The sequence below is a fragment of the Sitophilus oryzae genome, unplaced genomic scaffold (genome assembly GCF_002938485.1).
Source record: "Sitophilus oryzae breed Bouriz unplaced genomic scaffold, Soryzae_2.0 scaffold_574_pilon_pilon, whole genome shotgun sequence".
In the NCBI taxonomy this organism is placed as follows: Eukaryota; Metazoa; Arthropoda; class Insecta; order Coleoptera; family Curculionidae; genus Sitophilus; species Sitophilus oryzae.
Window position 1 is genome coordinate 215,048 of NW_022147167.1, and position 7,370 is coordinate 222,417.

A 7,370-nucleotide genomic window follows, 5' to 3' on the forward strand; every position below is an offset into this window, starting at 1 on the left:
ACGCATGAAAATCAAAAATTTATTGGAAATCAAGGAAATTATGCGGAAATATTTTTAAACAGACACGTTTCTTCTTTTATTCATATCCAATTAAACCAATTTCTATACTCCAGAATCCTTAAGGCAGAAATCGAAGTCGCTATCGAGAGATGCATGCAACTTATCTTAGATAGGAACTATCGGAAACAAGAAATATCCATCTTATTCGATAGTCAAGTAGCCTTACGAGCTGTCAACTCCAACCAGGTAACCATCAATTCGAAGTAGTGAAGAAAAGCAAACGACCTAGCTAGAAAAGGAGCGAACACTCTAGTAGTAGGGACCAGAACCATTCTTATTCCCAAGTGGAAACCAGCATAAAGCAGAACTCCTCAAGACTTCTTACCCCGAGACTATAGATTACCCCGTAACAATTTTCAGATTGTCATGGGTTTTTCTAAGAGGACACTCTCTCCTTAACGAACACCGCAGCAGATAAAAGCTAAGAAACAACGATGAATGCAAATTATGTGGGGAAAATAGGGAAACACCAGAGCACCTCATCATTGAGTGCGCCCAGACTATAACCATTCGTGCCATAATCTTTGGTACGAATGATATCGGAGACCAACCAACCTCTGTAAAACCGTCTCAGATGCTGGCCCTTGTCAAAGCCCTGAGACCCATGCCATTAGCTCTGCAGTCATCAAACCTAAAATCTGGCTTCGATATGTTGACGATACATTCATAAAGCGACCCATATATTATCAAACAAATTGCGCAGCACAGGCTGTTGCGCAACAGGTTGCCAATGTATGCCCCTGTTTGATTGCGTTGCGCAATTATTTGATAATATTCAACAATGTTTGAATTCTTTTATATAACGACACTCTTTGCGCAACGCGTTGTGTAGTGTATGTGTGCGTTGCACGGTTGCGCCTCGTTGTGCAATATTTTAATTGCCAGCCGGTTTTTTTAGCGGGGCGTTGCTTGTTTCCCGAACAATGCACAACTTTTAATAAAAAGTTTGATCAAAATTTTGCCAAGTGTATGGGTGATTTAAAAGTTATGCAACGCTTGGGCATCGGTTTGTTGCGCAATTGTTTGATAATGTATGGGCCGCTTAAAGGTTGATTCTCACTATATCTTCCGTTTCCATTCCATATCCATTCCATAACCGTTCCGTATTTTTTATTGTATTGACGCTATACGTAAGCTTCCTTTCCGTATTAGTTCCATACTTTTTATTGTACAATTTATATCATTACGAAAGTTTGATTTTAAAAACTTGTATCTTTTGAAAAAGGTAATAGATTTAATTAAGAGGTGAAAAAATAAATTAATATCAGCAATATGTCAACAGAGCTGCTACACATGTAAGAAATTGACAACGCTTTTTCCGATACGCTTCAGTCCGTCTGCCAAAAAAAAATGTATAGAAGGAAAGGATATGGAAAGGAAGGGAAACGGAATGGATAGTGTGCATTGTCCTATTCATTTACATGTTATAATATTTTGTGTAAAAGGAATTGAAACGGAAGGGAGCTGATAGGGAAGGTATAGTGAGAGTCATCCTTAACATAGAACGGAATCGACAGACAGTTGGAATTATCTCAATTTCCAAATTAATTCTATCAAGTTTACGATTAAGAAAGAGAAAAGTCTCTGTCTGCCGTTTCTAGATGTCCTTGTTAGTAGAAAGAGGAGATCTATTAAGACGTCTGTATACATAAAAGCCACACAACGGGACAGTATTTAAGTTTTCAGTCAAGCCATTCTGAAGCAGCTAAGAAAAGAATAGTTAAAACTTTGTCATCGAACAAATATCACTTGCAGTGACCGAGCATCACTTAATGTTGAATTAAATAATATTAAACCTGGTTTGCTTCAGAATGGTTAATCTGAAAAGTCCCTAGACAAAATTATATCAACTTGTAAGACTGACTCATTGGTTTATCGACCTGAGGAGGATGCTCTCCCTCTCTTGACTATTCGATATCTAAAAGGAACGTCAGAAAATATCAGGCCAAAAATTAAAATTGTCTTCAAATCTGGATCGACTCTTAGAAGCGTCCTAACAAAAACAAGGCCGGAGTTATTGAAACAAGAAAACGAGTGCATCTACCAGGTACCTTGTGAATGCAATGAGTGGTATATCGGAGAGACTAAACGTCCTCTAAATCTACGACTTAGCGAGCATAAAAGCCATGTAAAAAAGGTGAAAAAATGAAGTCAGGTATTGCCAACCATGTTTGGTCAAAACAGCACAATATAACGTGGTTAGAAGGTCGGGTTGTTTACAGGGAACCTCAATGAAAAAAGTGTAAATTTAAAGAAGCGGTTTTTATAGCAAACATTAATAACATATTTAGTAACCCTAGTACCGAAATATCTACGATATTGTCGCGACCTAGCTGGGGGTTCTTTGCTAAGACCTCTATAGCAGGTTCTCTCTTTTAATCAAAACGGTTATGAAGAACAAATACATTTATTTAGCATAGAATATACAATGGATGAAAATATCAGCACAGTTTCAGGAAATACCAAGACTTAAGGTTATTTTCAAAGGAGTACTTACAACAGCATCTTCTTTTCTGACGTGCTGACTTCTGTCTTTTAAACTACCGACTACAGGCGACTAATTGCTGTTAACTCTTCTACTAACTAACGGACTCCTAATGCGACTAACTGACCGACTAACTCTCCTTTCTTCAGCATACTCTTTTTATATTTCCTATCCCTCGTGGTCATCGCTGGTTAAGTTGTTTAATATTTTTTCATCTAATTACATTACCCGGCTGTGACCATGAGAAATCGAACTTCGGTAACCTGCGTTTGATTATCGACTCGAGATTGTTGTGTTTTAATTATTTAATTTTTAATATTATTTAAAAACATATCTGGGTCGATGTCATGCAGGTAGCCGACCTTTTGGGCCTACATCAAATTGGTTTACTAGAATTATTTTTACATGTTTTTCCCAATTTGATATAAATCCAAGTTGATATGTATTTAAGTATTGACAATATGGCAACCACTAATCCTGTGCTGAATTTCAGAGTCGATATTGGCCTTTTCCGAAATCAAACTGCCGAGGTAATTGAATTCCGCTACATATTCCAACAGCTCATCTCCGATTTTTATAGCATTGTTATGATCTTCTGGGGGAGTGCACATGATTTTAGTTTTATCGATGATCAGCTTAAGTCCCAAGGCCTCGTATGCCCATGTATATGTGTTCAACATTTCTTGCAATTGCTGTAACGTATTTGCAACTAGAGCACAGTCATCAGCGTATTGAAGTTCTGTGATGAATTTTGTACGTGTCTTTGCCCTGAGTCTTTTTATGTTGAACAGACCGCCGTCGTATCTGTATCTAATGCCCAAACCTCTCTCCTGCAGTTTGCTGTCCACTATAATGGAGAGCCCTGCCATGAATATATTGACTAGGAGAGGCGCTAAGACACATATCCCTGCCTAATGCCTGTGTTTGTTAGGAAGGGATCGCTCAGTGATCCATGATATACACTCTTGATTTGTTGTTGTTATGGAGGCTTTTACACACTGTAAGAAATTTGATGGGTACTCCGAACTTTTTCATAATTGCCCAAAGTGCATCTCTGTTCACAGAGTCGAAGGCTTTTGTTAGATCGATAAATGCAACGTAAAGTTTAGAGTGCTGCTCTTTTACTTCTTCCTGTAGTTGCCGGATGGAGAATATGGAATCGACGGTACCGCGGTTGGTGCGCAAACCCGTTTGCGATTCTGGGAGGATTTTTTCTATATGTGGGTGCAGGCGGTTTGACATAATTTTTGCAAGAATTTTTCCTCCTATAGCCAGTAGTGAAATTCCTCTGTAGTTTCCGCAGTTTGACGCACTTCCTTTGTTCTTAAATATATTCACTATATTCGCGTTGCAAAAGTCCTGAGGTACCTCTCCGCTTTCCTATATGACATCGAAGAGAGCCTTAAGATGACCAATAAGTTCTTTACTAGCACACTTATAGATTTCCGCCGGAATCGCGTCACAGCCAGCTTTTACCAGAACACCCTATTAACAGAAGATATAAATTCTAGAGTTTTTTTCATTTGTAATTTATTTCCATAAAATAATTAGAAATTTATTCAATCTGCTGTTTTAAAATTCGCATAGTTAATAGCCTTCTCTCCGCAAATCGTTTCTTCGGCACCTTTGTGCGCCAAACTCGAAAATTGCAAGCCGAAGAAATTAAGAGGAAAGAGTGTGGCTGGCGTGTCAAAAACCATTAAACGGTGACGAAACCGAACGCTGCCAATTATGACCGCTTATCGAGAGACTTGGTTGCGAAATATTTAAACAAGAACCGGCGATGGATTAATGAATAGAAAACGTAACGTTTCTGTCTCGCTCCTTCTTCATCTTCAAGACTTAAGTGGTTTTAATGGATGTCGGTTTGTGCAGTGTCGCACTCGCCATATAGTCTGGGTGGCGCTTGCCATTTGGGTCCCAGTCTATGCGGGGCACCTGGTTTAGGATCATTGCCTGGCAACTTAAATGGTGAAATTTTGACAAGATAATTTAGTACTGACTATAGACACGGTATGTCGCTAGTGGTAGGAAAAATCATTTTTAGAGGTTACTAGTTTATTTGGTTGCCTATAAAATACATATAATGTCTTTTAAATGTATTTGACATAATTGTCAACTTGTCAATAAATAGTAAAAAAAATAGTTTTATTAAATTTGGACCTGTGTCGAAAAATACTGGTTGGTTTTTGAATTGAAAACAGAGTTGACATATATGGATAGACAATAGCTTTCAGCAAAGGTAAAGTTTCTTAGTTATTTTATGACACTCTCATGAATACTTTTCATAACAGAAGTGTTTACTGTTTGTGGATAGCGAAATGGACAGGTATCAGCTAGTTCTTATATATTTGTGTTAATTATACTTTTGTAACATTTACCAAAAATATTGTAATTTAATTACATACTAGCTTGTAGACAAAATGTATATTTAATAAACTATAAATTTATATAGTTTTTTTGTTTTATTAAAATTACTCTGATATACTAATATAATATCAGAGTAACTTTAAAAATAAATCCTTTGAATTCAAATGTAAATATATAAAAATTGTCTAGACCTATGTGGCGGATTTATCTTTCCAAAAAATCCTATATAGGTATTTTGCCACTGCAAGAAAATCTACAAAATAAAATAGTTCTTTTTTGTAAACACTGCTGCGTTAATCCAACGGAGAATAATTGTGAGCAGTTATGTTTACTGATAAACAAATTTGCTTAACGAACAAAAAAATGCTTAACGTTTCGGAAAGTTTATCTCTTTCCGTCGTCGTAAGCAAAAAAATACACAGAATAAACAAAAAAAATATTTAAAATATTTAAATGCATACTATTCGAGAACATTTTAGTTTTTTTTAAATATATACGTCTACAAAAACTTTTCGAAACGTTAAGCATTTTTTTGTTCGTTAGGCAAATCTGTTTATCAGTAAACCTAACTGCTGACAATTAGTCTCCATTGGATTAACGCCTGTAGTGCTTACAAAAAATAACTATTTTATTTTGTAGATTTTATGTTTACAGTTATGTTTACTGATAAACAAATTTGCTTAACGAACAAAAAAAAAGTTTAACGTTTCGGAAAGTTTATCTCTTTCCGTCGTCGTAAGCAAAAAAATACACAGAATAAACAAAAAAAATATTTAAAATATTTAAATGCATACTATTCGAGAACATTTTAGTTTTTTTAACATATACGTACTACAAAACTTTTCGAAACGTTAAGCATTTTTTTGTTCGTTAGGCAAATCTGTTTATCAGTAAACCTAACTGCTGACAGTTAGTCTCCATTGGATTAACGCCAGTAGTGCTTACAAAAAATAACTATTTTATTTTGTAGATTTTATGTTTACAGTTATGTTTACTGATAAACAAATTTGCTTAACGAACAAAAAAATGCTTAACGTTTCGGAAAGTTTATCTCTTTCCGTCGTCGTAAGCAAAAAAATACACAGAATAAACAAAAAAAATATTTAAAATATTTAAATGCATACTATTCGAGAACATTTTAGTTTTTTTTTAAACATATACGTCCACAAAAACTTTTCGAAACGTTAAGCATTTTTTTGTTCGTTAGGCAAATCTGTTTATCAGTAAACCTAACTGCTGACAATTAGTCTCCATTGGATTAACGCCAGTAGTGCTTACAAAAAATAACTATTTTATTTTGTAGATTTTATGTTTACAGTTATGTTTACTGATAAACAAATTTGCTTAACGAACAAAAAAATGCTTAACCTTTCGGAAAGTTTATCTCTTTCCGTCGTCGTAAGCAAAAAATACACAGAATATACAAAAAAAATATTTAAAGTATTTAAATGCATACTATTCGAGAACATTTTAGTTTTTTTTAAACATATACGTCTACAAAAACTTTTCGAAACGTTAAGCATTTTTTTGTTCGTTAGGCAAATCTGTTTGTCAGTAAACCTAACTGCTGACAATTAGTCTCCATTGGATTAACGCCAGTAGTGCTTACAAAAAATAACTATTTTATTTTGTAGATTTTCTTGCAGTGGCCAAATACCCATATAGCATTTTTTTTGATTAGATAAATATACCGACATAAATGAGATAGATAATATAAAAAAATAAACCTATCAAAAGTTGAACATTTTCTTAATTAAATATTAAATTAATCTTTCCTTAATCCTAATTAACTCTTAAATTATTAGAAATTATAAATGTTGTCAAGCTGTAAAGCTCCATACTTATTAAATATTTTTTTAACTAATTTTATATTTACCCTAATTTTCACACATTCTAAATTTTAAGGGCAGTACATGATAAAAAGCTTTAAACGCATATACAAAGGACTTTTTTCGGTGATTACAAGTTTATGAGAGGGACATTTTAATAATTTTGTTCTGGTGTTGCATTGATATATAATTCTCAAAACATTCTGTATTCATGTAAAAGTATACGATGCATTCAAAAATATATAATGCAGGGAGAAGATCTTTAAGAGGAGGGATCTTTAAAAGTGAACAAATTATTGTCATAATTTCGGCCCTCTACACGATTTGTTGAAATTCATTTGTTTTTAAGTGCGTATTACCATTTTTTGTGTTACAAACAGTCGTTGTATTTGACTATTGCTGCCCCAAAATATTATCCCATAGCTCATGACTGACTGAAAATTGCTTACTACCCTAATTGCATAACACACTGAACCCATTTTTTCTCAAAGATATTCTAGGTGAATTTTTTTTAAAGATATTCTATTTCAATCTAAATGCCCATCAATTATTATTCCTAAAAATTTTATATGTTCAGCTATTAATATATTTGTATTCGAATCATAGTGGTATATTTGTTCGAGATA